The following is a 15,082-nucleotide window of genomic DNA, read 5'->3' on the forward strand; positions in this document are numbered from 1 at the left end:
TGGTCAGTGTTGGGGGTAAATGGTCAGTGTTGGGGTTAAATGGTCAGTGTTGGGGGTAAATGGTCAGTGTTGGGGGTAAATGGTCAGTGTTGAGGGTAAATGGTCAGTGTTGGGGTTAAATGGTCAGTGTTGAGGGTAAATGTTGAGTGTTGGGGTTAAATGGTCAGTGTTGGGGGTAAATGGTCAGTGTTGGGGATAAATGGTCAGTGTTGAGGGTAAATGGTGAGTGTTGGGGGTAAATGGTCAGTGTTGGGGTTAAATGGTCAGTGTTGGGGGTAAATGGTCAGTGTTGGGGGTGAATGGTCAGTGTTGGTGTTAAATGGTCAGTGTTGGGGTTAAATGGTCAGTGTTGGGGGTAAATGGTCAGTGTTGGGGGTAAATGGTCAGTGTTGGGGGTAAATGGTCAGTGTTGGGGTTAAATGGTCAGTGTTGGGGGTAAATGGTCAGTGTTGGGGGTGAATGGTCAGTGTTGGTGTTAAATGGTCAGTGTTGGGGTTAAATGGTCAGTGTTGGGGGTGAATGGTCAATGTTGGGGGTAAATGGTCAATGTTGGGGGTAAATGGTCAGTGTTGAGGGTAAATGGTCAGTGTTGAGGGTAAATGGTCAGTGTTGGGGGTAAATGGTCAGTGTTGGGGGTAAATGGTCAGTGTTGGGGTGAATGGTCAGTGTTGGTATTAAATGGTCAGTGTTGGGGGTAAATGGTCAGTGTTGGGGGTAAATGGTCAGTGTTGGTGTTAAATGGTCAGTGTTGGTGTTAAATGGTCAGTGTTGGTGTTTAATGGCCAGTGTTGGGGTTAAATGGTCAGTGTTGGGGGTGAATCGTCAATGTTGGGGGTAAATGGTCAGTGTTGGGGGTAAATGGTCAGTGTTGAGGGTAAATGGTCAGTGTTGGGGTTAAATGGTCAGTGTGGGGGTTAAATGGTCAGTGTGGGGGTTATATGGTCAGTGTTGGGGTTAAATGGTCAGTGTTGGGGTTATATGGTCAGTGTTGGGGTTAAATGGTCAGTGTTGGGGTTAAATGGTCAGTGTTGGGGTTAAATGGTCAGTGTTGGGTGTAAATGGTCAGTGTTGGGGATAAATGGTCAGTGTTGGGGTTAAATGGTCAGTGTGGGGGTTAAATGGTCAGTGTTGGGGATATGAAAGAGGGAAAGGGGTGAGTCTATGTTACTTGTTTCCAGTTGGTAGAAATGATGTGTGTTCAATCTGTATTGGTGACGTGCCGGGCTGCAAATTTCCTAATTCTTCTACTCAAATGTGACTTTAATGTTTGTGGTGGCTGGAGGTCAGTCACCTCAGTCCCAGGACATCGCTGCAGGAGTTTCTCAGGGTAGGGTCCTCGGCCCAACCATCTTCAGCTGCTTCATCAATGACCTTCCTTCCAACATTAGGTCAGAAATGGGGATGTTCACAAATGACTGCACAGTATCGTTCAGTATCATTCTAGGCTTCAGATACTGAAGCAGTCCCTGTCCAAATGCAGCAGGACCTGGACAATATCCAGGCTTGGGATGGCAAGTAACATTAGCATCACACAAGTGGCAGGCAATGGCCATCTCCTACAAGAGAGTAATTATTCATTTCCCCTTGACATTCAATGGCATTATCATCACTGAATCTTCCACTATCAACACCCTGGGAGTTACCATTGATCAGAAACTGAACTGGACGAGACACATTAATACTCTGGCTACCAGGGCAGGTCAGAGGTTACGAATCTTGTAGCGAGTAACTCACCTCCTGACTCCCCAAAGCCTGCCCACCACCTACAAGGCACAGGTCAGGAATGTGATGGAATACTCTCCACTTGTCTGGGTGAGTGCAGCTCCAACAACACTCAAGAAGCTCCACACCCTCCAGGGACAAAGCAGCCCGTCCAACAGTTTGAACATTCACTCCCTCCACCACCGCCACAGTGACAGCCGTGTGCACCATCTACAAGATGCACAACTGCAACTTACCAAGACTCCTTCAACAGAAACTTCAAACCCGCAGCCACTATGATCTCGGAGGACAAGAGCAGCAGACACATGGGGAACTGCACTAGTGGCGGGTTCCACTCCAAGCCACTGACCATCCTGACATGGAAATATATCGCCACTGATCTGGGACTTCCTCCCTATCAGCACGTGGGGTGTACCTATATCACAGAGACTGCAGGGGTCCAAGAAGACAGCTCACCACCAGCTAGTCAAGGGCAATTAGGGATGGACAACGAATGCTGGCCTAGCGAGCGACGCCGACACCCTGGGAATGAGTAGAAAAACCCTTGCTCCTGGGGGAGGAGAACTCAGGAAAACTTTTCTTGGTAAGGAAACAGGACATGCCTTGTGACATTGCTGATGTCAATGAATTAGGAACTGAAGGAAGGCACTCTGACCCTCCGGCCTGTTCCATCAGATAATCAGACCATGGCCGATGTGTATCTCTGTCTACAGAGCGGGAAAAACCTGACAAGGCGGAGCAAGACTTCAGTTCTGAGGCTGAACCAGTCTTTAGAGGTGATCAGGCTATCAATCTGTTTGCTTAACATCGCCATTAGCTCAGAGACAAGGCCACACCACATAGTGACGGAGCTGCAGTGAGCATCAGCCAAAGTCTGTTCATTGCCTGAACATACTCCGAAAATGTTCTGCAGGTCACAAGTCTTTAGAGTAAATAATTAATTGCAAGAAATCGATCCCTTTGAGGTGGGGTGTGCGATATCCAGCCTGAACCACCCACTGAGTCTCTTGACAATGAATTAACCACGCTGGCTGAAGGCCGTCAGATTGAAGCACACATCGGGGGGGGGGGGGGGCCGGCAGCCGGCGGGTGCGGAATTCATGCAAGCCCCCGGCGATTCTCCGACCCGGCGGGGGGTCGGAGAATCTCGCCCTAGGTGTTCAATAGCTGCATGTTAGCATATCATGACATCTCCAGTGCTCCCTCTAGCGGTTACTTAGTTGTAGTGTATATCACCACATATCATCTTGTGTGCTTAAAAGGGACTTTGTGTTAATGAGACCATTGTAGGTTAAGAGTTACAATGCAATCCCTGTTCATCCTAATTGCTCAAATAAGGGAGGAACAAAGGAGTATTGTATAATAATCCAACTTGTTCATGTTTAATATTTTTTCCCCTCTGTTGTCAAACTGTCAGAGAGTCAGTACTGAGGGAATGCTGCACTGTCAGAGGGTCAGTACTGAGGGAGTGCTGCACTGTCAGAGGGTCAGTACTGAGGGAATGCTGCACTGTCAGAGGGTCAGTACTGAGGGAGTGCTGCACTGTCAGAGGGTCAGTACTGAGGGAATGCTGCACTGTCAGAGGGACATTACTGAGGGAGTGCCGCACTGACAGAGGGTCAGTATTGAGGGAGTGCTGCACTGTCAGAGGGTCAGTACTGAGGGAGCGCTGCACTGTCAGAGGGTCAGTACTGAGGGAGTGCCACACTGTCACAGGGTCAGTACTGAAGGAATGCTGCACTGTCAGAGGAACATTACTGAGGAAGTGCCGCACTGCCTGAGGGTCAGTATTGAGGGAGTGCTGCACTGTCAGAGGGTCAGTACTGAGGGAGTGCTGCCCTGTCAGAGGGTCAGTAATGAGGGAGTGCTGCACTGTCAGAGGGTCAGTACTGAGGGAGTGCCACACTGTCAGAGGGTCAGTACTGAGGGAGTACAGCACTGTCAGAGGTTCAGTACTGAGGGAGTGCCGCACTGTCAGAGGGTCAGTACTGAGGGAGTACAGCACTGTCAGAGGGTCAGTACTGAGGGAGTGCCGTACTGTCAGAGGGTCAGTACTGAGGGAGTGCTGCACTGTCAGACGGTCAGTACTGGATGGGTGCTGCACTGTCAGCGGGTCAGTACTGAGGGAGTGCCGCACTGTCAGAGGGTCAGTCCTGGATGGGTGCTGCACTGTGAGAGGGTCAGTACTGAGGGAGCGCCAAACTGTTAGAGGGTCAGCACTGAGGGAGTGCCGCACTGTTAGAGGGTCAGTACTGAGGGAACGCTGCACTGTCAGAGGGTCAGTACTGAGGGAGCGCTGCATTGTCAGAGGGTCAGTACTGAGGGAGTGCCGCACTGTCAGTGGGTCAGTGCTGAGGGAGCACTGTGGGTCAGTACTGAGGGAGTGCTGCACTGTCAGAGGGTCAGTACTGAGGGAGTGCTCCACTGTCAGAAGGTCAGTACTGAGGGAGTGCCGCACTGTCAGAGGGTCAGTGCTGAGGGAGTGCCACACTGTCAGAGGGTCAGTACTGAGGGAATGCTGCACTGTCAGAGGGTCAGGACTGAGGGAGTGCCGCACTGTCAGAGGGTCAGTGCTGAGGGAGCGCCGCACTGTCAGAGGGTCAGTACTGAGGGAGTGCCGCACTGTCAGAGGGTCAGTACTGAGGGAGTGCTGTACTGTCAGAGGGTCAGTGCTGAGGGAGTGCTGCACTGTCAGAGGGTCAGTACTGAGGGAGTGCCGCACTGTCAGAGGGTCAGTACTGAGGGAGTGCTGCACTGTCAGAGGGTCAGTACTGAGGGAGTGCCGCACTGTCAGAGGGTCAGTACTGAGGGTGTGCTGTACTGTCAGAGGGTCAGTGCTGAGGGAGTGCGGCACTGTCAGAGGGTCAGTACTGAGGGAGTGCTGCACTGTCAGAGGGTCAGTGCTGAGAGAGTGCGGCACTGTCAGAGGGTCAGTACTGAGGGAGTGCTGCACTGTCAGAGGGTCAGTACTGAGGGAGTGCTGCACTGTCAGAGGGTCAGTACTGAGGGAGTGCTGCACTGTCAGAGGGTCAGTACTGAGGGAGTGCTGCACTGTCAGAGGGTCAGTACTGAGGGAGTGCTGCACTGTCAGAGGGTCAGTACTGGGGGAATGCTGCACTGTCAGAGGGTCAGTACTGAGGGAGTGCTGCACTGTCAGAGGGTCAGTACTGAGGGAGAGCTGGACTGTCAGAGGGTCAGTACTGAGGGAGTGCTGCACTGTCAGAGGGTCAGTACTGAGGGAGTGCTGGACTGTCAGAGGGTCAGTACTGAGGGAGTGCTGCACTGTCAGAGGGTCAGTACTGGGGGAATGCTGCACTGTCAGAGGGTCAGTACTGAGGGAGTGCTGCACTGTCAGAGGGTCAGTACTGAGGGAGTGCTGCGCTGTCAGAGGGTCAGTACTGAGGGAGTGCTGCACTGTCACAGGGTCAGTACTGAGGGAGCGCTGCGCTGTCAGAGGGTCAGTACTGGGGGAGTGCTGCACTGTCAGAGGGTCAGTACTGAGGGAGCGCTGCACTGTCAGAGGGTCAGTACTGGGGGAATGCTGCAGTGTCAGAGGGTCAGTGCTGTGGGAATGCTGCACTGTCAGAGGGTCAGTGCTGAGGGAGTGCTGCACTGTCAGAGGGTCAGTGCTGAGGGAGTGCTGCACTGTCAGAAGGTCAGTACTGGGGGAATGCTGCACTGTCAGAGGGTCAGTACTGAGGGAGTGATGCACTGTCAGAGGGTCAGTACTGAGGGAGTGCTGCACTGTCAGAGGGTCAGTACTGAGGGAATGCTGCACTGCCACAGGGTCAGTACTGAGGGAGTGCCGCACTGTCAGAGGGTCAGTGCTGAGGGAATGCTGCACTGTCAGAGGGTCAGTACTGAGGGAGTGCCGCACTGTCAGAGGGTCAGTACTGAGGGAGTGCTGCACTGTCAGAGGATCAGTACTCAGGGAGTGCTGCACTGTCAGAGGGTCAGTACTCAGGGAGTGCCGCACTGTCAGAGGGTCAGTACTGAGGGAGTGCTGCACTGTCAGAGGGTCAGTGCTGAGGGAATGCTGCACTGTCAGAGGGTCAGTACTGAGGGAGTGCTGCACTGTCAGAGGGTCAGTACTGAGGGAGTGCTGCACTGTCACAGGGTCAGTACTGAGGGAGTGCTGCACTGTCAGAGGGTCAGTGCTAAGGGAATGCTGCACTGTCAGAGATTCAGTACTGAGGGAGTGCCGCACTGTCAGAGGGTCAGTACTGAGGGAGTGCCGCACTGTCAGAGGGTCAGTACTGAGGGAGTGCCGCACTGTCAGAGGGTCAGTACTGAGAAAGTGCTGCACTGTCAGAGGGTCAGTACTCAGGGAGTGCTGCACTGTCAGAGGGTCAGTGCTGAGGGAGTGCTGCACTGTCAGAGGGTCAGTACTGGGGGAGCATTGTGGGTAGGCCTGTATTTCACATGAGACTCTAACGTAAAGCCTCAGTTCTCTGCTCTTTGTCGGAGATTCTGCAATACTAATGGAGGATCTGGGTAAATCGCTCTCCACCTGCTGGTCAATATTTATTTCTATGATCAGAAGTTTGATTACTCGAGAGTGTTGTGTCTGCCGTTCGTAGCCAGGTGGTCTTTCAGCCACGGTTCCGTTTGCCGAGGACTGTAACACCGGCTCTCGTGTCTAATTATGGGCGAGATTCTCTGACCCCCCGCCGGTGAAGCGCCGGGGGCTGGCGTGAATCCCGACCCCGCCGGTTGCCGAATTCTCCACCACCGGTTATTCGGCGGGGGTGGGAATCGCGCCGCGCCGGTTGGCGGGGCCCCCCCCCCCGCGATTCTCCGGCCCGGATGGGCCGATGTCCCGCCGCTAAAATGCCTGTCCCGCTGGCGAAGATTAAATCACCTACCTTACCGGCGGGACAAGGCGGCGCGGGCGGGCTCCGGGGTCCTGGGGGGGGGGGCGCGGGTCGATCTGGCCCGGGAGGGTGCCCCCACGGTGTCCTGGCCCGCGATCAGGGCCCACCAATCCGCGGGCGGGCCTGTGCCTTGGGGGCACTCTTTTCCTTCCACCTTCGCCACGGTCTCCACCATGGCGGAGGCAGAAGAGACTCCCTCCACAGCGCATGCGCGGGAATGCCGTCAGCGGCCGCTAACGCTCCCGCGCATGCGCCGCCCGGAGATGTCATTTCCGCGCCAGCTGGCGGGGCACCAAAGGCCTTTTCCGCCAGCTGGCGGGGCGGAAATTCGTCCGGCGCCGACCTAGCCCCTTAAGGTTGGGGCTCGGCCCCCAAAGATGCGGAGCATTCCGCACCTTTGGGGCGGCGCGATGCCCAACTGATTTGCGCCGTTTTGGGCGCCAGTCGGCGGACATCGCGCCGATACCGGAGAATTTCGTCCCTAGAATAGGACACGACCAATGAGCAGTCAAGGCACCCAGAGGCGGCATTACCACAAGGGGGCACTTCACAACCCATATAAAAGGACAGGGCACACATTCTCTGCCTCTTTCCACAGACAGACATCTAGAGAGTACATCAGGGTTGATCAGAAGCATCACACCCAGCATGTGGCTTAGAGCAGACTGGTTAATTAGACTGAGTTACTGCAGTTAGATTAGCAGGAGAGTCGAACTCATTTAAGAACTGTGTTAATAGTTCAATAGACATATTGAACCCATTGCAAAGTCTGGACCTTCCTTTGCAAAGCATACATCAAGGAGGCAGCTTATGCTACACGAAGAAGCAGAACACAACAATGACTTTGGGAAAATACATGCACCCCTCTCTGAACCCCAGGTGAATATTTGTTGATGACTCTTCAGAATTCCCCCAGAAGAATGTCACATGAAAATTTCCAAACTCCACTCCCAAAAACATGCTTTAAAATCTTATTTGATTTAGTGGCTTGCATTCCAGAATCCAGACCCTGGCCGGGATTCTCCCCACCCGGCGGGGCGGGGGGTCCCGGCGGGATGGAGTGGCGGGAACCAGTCCGGCGTCGGGCCGCCCCAAAGGTATGGATTTCTCCGCACCTTTAGGGGCCAAGTCCTCACCTTGAGAGGCTAGGCCCGCGCCGGACTGGTTTCCACCCCGCCAGCTGGGGCCGAAAGGACTTCGCCGGGCGACGCATGCGCGGGGAGCGTCAGCGGACACTCACGGCATCGCCGCGCATGCGCAGTGGAGGGGGTCTCCCGCCTCCGCCACAGTGGAGACCATGGCGAAGGCGGAAGAAAAAGAGTGCCACCACGGCACAGGCCCGCCCGCCGATCGGTGGGCCACGATTGCGGGCCAGGCCACCGTGGGGGCACCCTCCCGGGGCCAGATCGTCCCGCGCCCCCTCCCAGGACCCCGGAGCCCGCCCGCGCCGCCTGCTCCCGCCGGTACGGTAGGTGGTTCAATCCACGCCGGCTGGCGAGGGTTGACAGCGGCGGGACTTCGGCCCATCGTGGGCCGGAGAATCGGCGGGGGAGCCCGCCGACTGGCGCGGCGCGATTCCCGCCCCCGCCGATTCTTTGGTACTGGAGAATTTAGGACACGGCGGGGCCGTGATTCACGCCAGCCCCTGGCGATTCTCCGACCCGGCGGGAGGTCGGACAATCGCGCCCCAGGTTTTCCAAATGATACTTTTAAACAAAGCTTCCACTCCACCTTTAACAGCAAATTCAGTCCAGGATTTCACACCAACCACTTTAGGATTGCCTTGTCTTGACTGACGTGTGATCTGCTTACAATTGCTTTAACTCTCAATTCCCAGACTGTATTAAAATGACATCATTATGTTTCATTCACCTCTGAAGTCTGCTGTCCCATTTTAAATTTAGTTACTTCAACTGTCTCTTTAATTCAGGACACTTTGTTTACTCTTCCTTGAACTCTTCTGAACAATACCTTAGTCTCTGTTCTCTTAGCTTCATGTCTCTGAAATGCTTTTTCTGTCCAAATTCCATGGTTATCTGGAATGTATCTTGTTCCTGAGGAAACTTGCACTGTTGCATCTCCCTTGTCCTGTCCACCCCCCAGTATCTTGTCTCCAACTGCCCACACATTCAGCTAAAACTAAAACTTAAAAGTTTCTCAACCTTACAAAGCCCCAATTGCTAAACAACACCCACATGCTTATATGTTTTATTTATTCTTCATTCTTCTCTGAGCATAATAGAAATACAGTTGGAACTTAACCAAATCCCACACATATAAACACCTTTGTCCAGCATGAATCTAACTATAGGTTTTACACTTCCAGGCTCAGAAACATTAAATTGAACAGGCTTACTTCTAATGTTTTCCAATACAAATATAAATCCCTTAAAACTACCTTTGTTTTTTTAACATACATGTACAAACATACACCAATACAAACACACACATGTATACAAACACATGTACAGGACATACACATGTACAAACACACATGTGTACAAACACATGAACTCAGACATGTACAAACACATGTATGCACACATATGCATGTGCAAATACATGTACAGAACACACATGCACAAACACATATATGTACAAACACACACATGTACAAATACATACACATGTACAGATGCGCAAACACACATATACAAAACATACATCTACAAATGCATGCACACACACATGTGTCCGAACACACACAGTTGGCACATGGATGTACAAACAGATGCATATAATTTACAATCACATACACATGTACAAACACACACATACAAACACACACACGTACAAACATGCAGTCTCCCACCAGGGGGGTAGCAATATTGATCAGTAAGCGAGTGGCGTTTGAGGCTGGAAGAATTGTGGCAGACAAAGAGGTAGATATATTATAGTGAGTGGGAAGCTGGAGGGTGTGTGGGTGGTGCTGGTAAACATATGCACTCCGAACTGGGACGATGTGAGATTTATGAGGCCGAAGTCCCGCCCAGGAATTGCCTGTCCCGCCGACGTAAATCAAACCTGGTATTTACCGGCGGGACCAGGCGGCGTGGGCGGGCTCCGGGGTCCTGGGGGGGGGCATGGGGCGATCTGACCCTGGGGGGTGCCCCGACGGTGGCCTGGCCCGCGATCGGGGCCCACCGATCCGCGGGCGGGCCTGTGCCGTGGGGGCACTCTTTCCCTTCCGCCTCCGCTACGGTCCCCATCATGGCGGAGGCGGAAGAGACTCTCCCCACTGCGCATGCGCGGGAAACTGACAGCGGCCGCTGACGCTCCCGCGCATGCGCCGCATTTCCGCGCCAGCTGGCGGGGCAACAAACGCCATTTCCGCCAGCTGGCGGGGCGGAAATCCCTCCGGCGTCGGCCTAGCCCCTCAATGTTGGGGCTAGGCCGCCAAAGATGCGGAGCCTTCCGCACCTTTGGGCCGGCGCGATGCCCGTCTGATTGGCGCCGGCTTTGGCGCCAGTCGGCGGACATCCCGCCGTTGGGGGAGAATTTCGCCCAATAAGTCCATCCAGAATTACCTGGATACAAATGATACGGGTGAGGTTTCAGCAGCGGTAGTTTGGGAGGCTCTGAAAGCAGTTGTCAGAGGGGAACTAATTTTGATTCGGTCCCATAGAGAAAAGGTGGAACGAGCAGAGAGGGAGAGACTAGTGGAAGAGATACTTCGAGTGGATAAGAGATATGCGGAGGCCCCGGATGCAATGCTCCTGAGGGAGCGTCGGAAACTACACACAGAGTTTGAGCTGTTGGCCACGGGGAGGGCGGTGGAGCAGTTGAGGAGGGCAAGGGGGGTGGTCTACGAATATGGGAAAAGGCGAGCAGGATGTTGGCGCACCAGCTTAGGAAAAAACAAGCGGCCAGGGAGATTGGGAGAGTAAGAAATAGAGAGGGCAATATGGCATTGGACCCGGGGGGGTGAACAATGTTTTTTAAAAATGTTATAGTAAATTATATGAGTCGGAACCCCCGCCTGGTAGAGAAGGGATGAGGCGATTCCTAGATCAGTTGAGGTTACCGAGGGTGGAGGAGGACCTGGTGGAGGGGCTGGGAGCCCCGAATGAGGCAGACAAAATTGTTAAAGGACTGGAGGGCATGCAGTCGGGCAAGGCTCCGGGGCCGGACGGTTACCCGGTAGAATTCTATAAGACGTTCTCAGAGGTGTTGTGCCCACTGCTGATGAGGATCTTTATTGAGGGTAAAGAGAGGGGAATCCTCCCCCCAACGATGTCGCAAGCCTCGATTTCCCTCATCCCTAAACGAGAGAAGGACCCGGAGCAATGTGGGTCATATAGGCTGATCTCGCTTTTGAACGTAGATGCCAAACTGCTGGCTAAGATTTTGGCCACTAAGATAGAAGACTGTGTCCCGGAGGTGATAGGGGGGGACCACACCGGATTTGTTACGGGTAGACAGCTCAATGCTAACGTTCGGAGGCTTTTGAATGTAATTATGATGCCCTCAGAAGAAGAGGCAGAGGTGGTGGTTGCGATGGACGCGGAGAAGGCTTTTGATCGGGTGGAGTGGAAGTATCTTTGGGAGACGCTGGGAAGGTTTGGGTTTGGGGAAGGCTTCATCGACTGGGTGCAATTGCTCTACACGGCGCCGGTAGCGAGTGTGTGCACAAACCGGCTGAGGCCGGGGTACTTTAAGCTACACCGAGGGACGAGGCAGGGGTGCCCCCTCTCCCGTTACTGTTCGCTCTGGCTATAGAGCCGTTGGCCATGGCGCTCAGAGCACCAAGGAAGTGGCCGGGGCTGGTTCGGGGGGGGGAGGGGGGGGGGGGGGGGGGGGGGGGGACACCGGGTTTCGCTGTACACGGACGATCTGCTCTTGTACATCTCGGACCCGGTGGAGGGGATGGGGGAGGTTATGCAGATCGTGGGGGAATTTGGCAGGTTCTCGGGGTACAAATTGAACGTGGGAAAAAGTGAATTGTTCGTGATCCAGGCAAGGGGGCAGGAGAGGAGACTGAAGGAGCTGCCACTCAGGATGGTAGAGAGGAGCTTTCGCTACCTGGGAATATAGGTGGCTCGGAAATGGGAGGCATTGCACAGGCTCAACCTAACCTGGCATGTGGAGCAAATGGAGGCGGACTTTGAAAGATGGGATATGCTCCCGCTATCGCTGGCGGGGAGGGTACAGACCGTGAAAATGACGGTGCTCCCCAGGTTTTTGTTTGTCTTCCAGTGCCTCCCCATCTTCATCCCTAAGGCCTTTTTCAAGCGGGTAAACAAGATGATTTCGGGCTTTGGATGGGCGCATAAAGCCCCGCGGGTGAAGAAAATGTTGTTGGAGCGCAGTTGGGGGGAGGGTGGGTTGGCGCTGCCGAACTTCTGCAACTACTACTGGGCGGCGAATATAGCGATGATTAGGAAGTGGGTAATGGGGGAGGGGTCGGCATGGGAGCGGATGGAGGCGGTGTCATGCAAAGGAACGAGCCTGAGGGCGCTGGTGACGGTACCGCTGCCGCTCTCGCCGACAAGGTACAACACGAGTCCGGTAGTGGCGGAAACGCTAAAGATCTGGGGGAGATCTGGGTGGAGACGACACAGGGGTGAGATGGGAGCCTCGGTGTGGTCCCCGATCAGAGATAACCATTGGTTCGTCCCAGGGAGGATGGACGGGGGGTTTCGGAGCTGCCATCGGGCAGGGATCAGAAGGATGGGGGACCTGTTTATAGATGGGACGTTAGCGAGTCTAGGGGCGCTGGAGGAGAAGTTCAGGCTACCCCCGGGAAATGAGTTCAGGTACATGCAGGCGAGGGCGTTTGTGAGGCGGCAGGTGAGGGAATTCCCGTTGCTCCCGGCACAGGGGATTCAGGACAGGGTGATTTCGGGCGTATGGGTCGGAGAGGGCAAGGTTTTGGCGATATACCAGGAGATGAAAGAAGAGGGGGAGGCTTTGGTAGAGGAGCTGAAGGGCAAGTGGGAGGAGGAGTTGGGGGAGGAGATTGAAGAGGGTCTGTGGGCTGATGCCCTGAATAGGGTTAATTCCTCGTGTGCCAGGCTCAGCCTGATACAGTTTAAGGTCATTCACAGAGCGCATATGACGGGGGCGAGGCCGAGTAGGTTCTTTGGGGTGGAGGACAGATGTGGGAGGTGCTCGGAAAGCCTGGCGAATCACATCCACATGTTTTGGTCGTGCCCGGCACTGGATGGGTTCTGGAGGGGTTTTGCGAGGACTATGTCCAAGGTGGTGAAAGTCCAGGTCAAGCCAAGTTGGGGGCTGGCATTATTTGGGGTGGCGGATGAGCCGGGAGTGCAGGAGGCGAAAGAGGCCGGTATCCTGGCCTTTGCGTCCCTGGTAGCCCGGCGGAGGATCTTGCTATTATGGAAGGAGGCGAAGCCCCCCAGCCTGGAGGCCTGGATAAATGACATGGCTGGGTTTATCAAGTTGGAGAGGATAAAGTTTGCCTTGAGAGGGTCTGCGCAGGGGTTCTACAGGCGGTGGCAACCATTCATCGACTATCTCACGGAGCGCTAGAAGGAGCTCGGTCAGCAGCAGCAGCAACCCAGGGAGGGAGGGGAGGGGAGAGGAGGGGGGTATTTCTTTCGGGGGGGATATTTGGGTGGGTGGGGGAGGGGAGTTTTCCCGGTAATATTTGTACAAACATATGAGAGGGTTAATATGTGCGGGAGAAACCCATTGTATAAGTTCTGTACTATGTTAGCTTGACAGGTTTATGTTTTGTTCTGCTCTTTTGTCTTTTTCTTTTCTGTTTCAGAGGGGGGCGTGGGGGGGGGGGGGGGGGGGGTGGCGGCGGTTTAACTGGTTGAAATTTTTTGTTGGAAAAACTTTGAATAAACATATTTTAAAAAAAAAAGGCACCAGTTTGGGAGCACTGGTAACGGCACCTTGCCGTTCTTGCCGGCCCGGTACTCCACTAGCCCGGTGGTGGTGGCAGCATTGAGGATCGGGGGACAATGGAGGAGGTATAAGAAGGTGGAGGTCTGGACAGCGATTTGCAACAACCACAGGTTCGCGCCGGGCAGGATAGATGGCGGGTTCCGAAGTTGGCAGAGAGCAGGAATTAGGAGGATGGGAGATCTATTCATAGACGGGAGTTTTCCCAGTCTGAAGGCGCTGGAGGACAAGTTCAAGCTGCCGCCGGGGAATGGTTTCAGATATTTACAAGTCCGGGACTTTCTGAGGAAACAGGTGTTGGCTTTCCCGCTGATCCCGCTCCGGGGGATACAGGACAGAGTAGTGTCCGGTACCTGGGTGGGGGAGGGGAAAGTGTTGGATATCTATCAGGAGTTGTTGGAGGCGGAGGAGACCCCGGTGGAGGAACTGAAGGGCAAGTGGGAGGAGGAGCTAGGTGGGGAGTTGGAGGCGGGTCTGTGGGCGGAAGCCCTAAGCAGGGTTAATTCCTCCTCATCATGTGCCAGGCTCAGTCTAATCCAGTTTAAGGTGGTACACCGGGCACACATGACGGCGGCGAGGATGAGCAAGTTTTTCGGGGTAGAAGACAGATGTGCGAGGTGTGCGGCAAGCCCAGCAAACCATGTCCACATGTTTTGGACATGCCCGAAGCTTGGAGGATTCTGGCAGGGGTTTGCCAAGGCGATGTCCAAGGTGCTAGGTATGCGGGTGGTGCCAAGTCCAGAGATGGCGATCTTTGGAGTATCAGAAGACCCGGGAGTTCAGGGAGTGAAAGAGGCCGACCTGGTAGCCCGGAGACAGATCCTTTTAATGTGGATGGACTCAAAACCCCCGAGTGTGGAGACTTGGGTCAGAGATATGGCTGGGTTTCTCAAGCTGGAGAAAATAAAGTTTGCCTTGAGGGGGTCAATGCTGGGGTTCTCTCGGAGGGGGCAGCCGTTCGTCGACTTTCTCGGGGAACATTAATATGTCAGCAGCAGCAGCATTCTGAAGGGGGGGGCAGGTAGGTGCAATATGGTTAAGGGATTGACAGCAAGGGTTGGGTGGGAAATGTCTCGTTTACCATGTTGATGTTTATGTTGTTATTATTTTGTTTGTTACTATTCTAAAAATTTTGCAAATACTTCATTAAAAATATTTTTTGAAAAAACATGCAGTCTCCCAGCACACAAACTCACCATTATACTGCAGCACTGTGATGCTGCATTTACACAATCACACAGTGCAAAAGAGGCCCTTCGGCCCATTGTGTCTGCACCTGGACATGAAGGACACCTGAGCTGCCAATCCTAATCCCACTGGCCAGCACTTGGTCCATAGCCTTGAACGTTAAGATGCGCCAAGTGCTCATCCAGGTACTTTTTAAAGGATGTGAGGCAACCCGGCACTCCCACCCTCCCAGGCAGCGCGCTCCAGACCCTCACCACCCTCCCAGGCCGTGCGTTCCAGACCCTCACCACCCTCCCAGGCCGTGCGTTCCAGACCCTCACCACCCTCCCAGGCCGTGCGTTCCAGACCCTCACCACCCTCCCAGGCCGTGCGTTCCAGACCCTCACCACCCTCCCAGGCCGTGCGTTCCAGACCCTCCCACCCTC

The 15,082-nt window shown here is 54.2% G+C and overlaps 1 protein-coding gene across 2 annotated transcripts in view; it reads left to right on the top strand.

Annotated features, from left to right (window-relative positions):
- LOC140387003 (Na(+)/citrate cotransporter-like) overlaps positions 1 to 15,082 on the top strand; it is a 140,111-nt gene that overhangs the window by 43,813 nt on the left and 81,216 nt on the right. The gene's annotated exons all lie outside the window — the stretch shown is intronic.

The sequence above is a fragment of the Scyliorhinus torazame genome, chromosome 12 (genome assembly GCF_047496885.1).
Source record: "Scyliorhinus torazame isolate Kashiwa2021f chromosome 12, sScyTor2.1, whole genome shotgun sequence".
Classification (NCBI taxonomy): Eukaryota; Metazoa; Chordata; class Chondrichthyes; order Carcharhiniformes; family Scyliorhinidae; genus Scyliorhinus; species Scyliorhinus torazame.